This window comes from Bidens hawaiensis, unplaced genomic scaffold, assembly GCF_021521415.1.
Source record: "Bidens hawaiensis isolate Kalapana, Puna unplaced genomic scaffold, B.hawaiensis_p1.1 tig00063491_1, whole genome shotgun sequence".
NCBI lineage: Eukaryota > Viridiplantae > Streptophyta > Magnoliopsida > Asterales > Asteraceae > Bidens > Bidens hawaiensis.
In genome coordinates, this window is record NW_027501353.1 from 11212 (window position 1) to 13566 (window position 2355).

General features: G+C 35.2%; 1 pseudogene; it reads left to right on the plus strand.

Annotated features, from left to right (window-relative positions):
* The first annotated feature begins 720 nt into the window (after window positions 1-720).
* Window positions 721-1635, plus strand: LOC143603971 (phosphoenolpyruvate carboxylase kinase 1 pseudogene; annotated as a pseudogene).
* The last annotated feature ends 720 nt before the right edge of the window (window positions 1636-2355 follow it).

Sequence of the window (2355 nt, forward strand, 5' to 3'; positions counted from 1 at the left end):
TTAAAAAAAGTTAAAAACACTCATGGTATGTGTATAAGTAGAAAATACAATGACACCATAATGTTAATACACAAATCACGTGATAAAAACTCATGCTATATATTAGCGATTGAAAAATATGTTAAAATATAAAGAGTATTTTTTATTTGATTTAAATATTCTTGTTTTTTTCTTTTTCTTTTAACCGTATGCTTTACAAATAGTCCCCGCTTGTCGAACCCCACTTTTGTGTTATAATAAAGAGAGAGAAATTACAAATTAATGTTGGCTATAATATTAGAAAATATCCGAGCCTCCAACCTTAAAAAGGATATACCTTGTTATTTATTGAGAAGAAAATAAGTAACAAATGAAAAAAAACAATAATGTAAAAAAAGTGTATCTTACGACATTAAAAATATTTCTATCTTACTTTTAAACATTACATGTATATTATTTCTGAACATTACCTAAACATTAAAAAAGTGTAACTTATCACTTCAAAAGGCTGCACGTGAGCCGAAATTCAAACTTAATTAAACACCACCCAGAAAAAACCTTGAGGAAAAGCACCAACTACCCAGACAAGGTGAAAGTGGCAACTTCAATAGACAAATAAATAATATCTTTTATTTTACTTTGAAAATAAAGCTACAAGCAGCTAGCGTTTTAGAATCCTTCTGGAAGTGGAATATACCATGTTATGTGGGCCCTATAAAACCCCTTTTTTTATCAGTTATCATGTGTGAGACTGAGAGCTTGAACAAAGAATACCAACCCTTTGAAGAACTCGGCCGAGGGCGGCGTTGTTTCTTCAACTCCTTAACGGAAACCCTAACATTGTTCATATTCACAATCTCTTCGAAGACGATAACTATCTTCATATTATCATGGACCTCTGCGAGTTGCCTGACCTCTTCGACCGCATCTCGAACCACCCCTTGGGAGTATTTTCCGAATCCGAAGCGAGTTCAGTGACCTTTCCGTTGATGTTATCGATCGCTTATTGTTATCGACTAGGCATTGCGCATCGCGATATTAAACCGGATAACATTTTGTTTGATTCGAGAGGGAAATTGAAGCTGGCGGACTTTGGGTTGGCGGATTGGTTCGGGATGAACGAGATGACCGGAGTTTTTGGCACGCCGTATTATATTGCGCCGGAGATTTTTCCGGTACATAGTATAACGAGAAGGTTGATGTGTGGAGCACCGGTGTAATTTTGTACATAATGCTGGCAGGCGTCCCACCGCTCTACGATGAAACGTCAGCTGAGACGTTTGAAGCGGTCTTGCGAGGGAATTTACGGTTTCCGACAAAGATTTTTAGATCTGTTTCGCCCAAAGCGAAGGATCTGTTGAGGAAGATGTTATGTAAGGATGTATCCCGCCGGTTATCAGCAGAACAAGTTTTAAGTAAGTCTCGTTTGTTTGTGTTCTGTTTCGATATAAACACTGTTCTTTAATTTATTAATTATAAAACATTTGAATATAAGTAAATATGTAAATTTTAGAAACTTTGTGAAATTAAGGTTTACGTTTTTTTTATGCCTCTTAAGATTGTTGTTTGCAATTATTTGTAGGGCATCCATGGGTGGTGAGTGGAGGTGAAACTCGAATTCAATGGCGGGTCCAGGATGAGATCGAAGAAACGTGACGTAATAGCTTAGTTGAGATCATGAAATCAAGCTTAGTTCTTTTACCTTGTGTTCTTTTACCTTCAATTTGATGCTTGTTTTGTTCAAGATATATAGTTTAGTTTTTATACATTTCTTTTGCCCTGACCCGTTTATTTTTCAGTATAGTTTAATCATGTGATTTGCACAGAGGGACAATATGTTGTATAAATGCGTACCTGAAGGATGAATTCGATCAATGATGCAAACCTGTAATCATGATTTCAATCTTGGTTTATTGAACAATTGTCTGAATTCAATCGTGAATCACTTTCGGATAAACCTATTTGCGGGTTACACGCAATGATTTATCGGATAAGACAGAGATATTTTCTAGTAGTTGGAATTGAATTTGTTATTGTTCTATGAAGAATCATAGAGAGAACCTAGTAACCGTTGTTCTCTTCTATATGTGTGTCATCGAGAGAATATTAACTTATGCCAGGGAAAACCTCGATCAATATATTGTTATATTGATTCCCACATGAGCCTAAACAAAATAATTATAAGCCCATCTAATATTAACCTTAAGCCCAAGTAAACTAATTACTTAAATCCAAGTATAAACTCCAATAATAAAGCCCAAATAACATTAGAATTAAATTGAGCCCGCACTCTGGCATCACCTAACTCGTTTAATCTCTAATGTTATTTCCTCGATCGACAAGTTAATCCAATAACACTAAAATAACCAACAATCC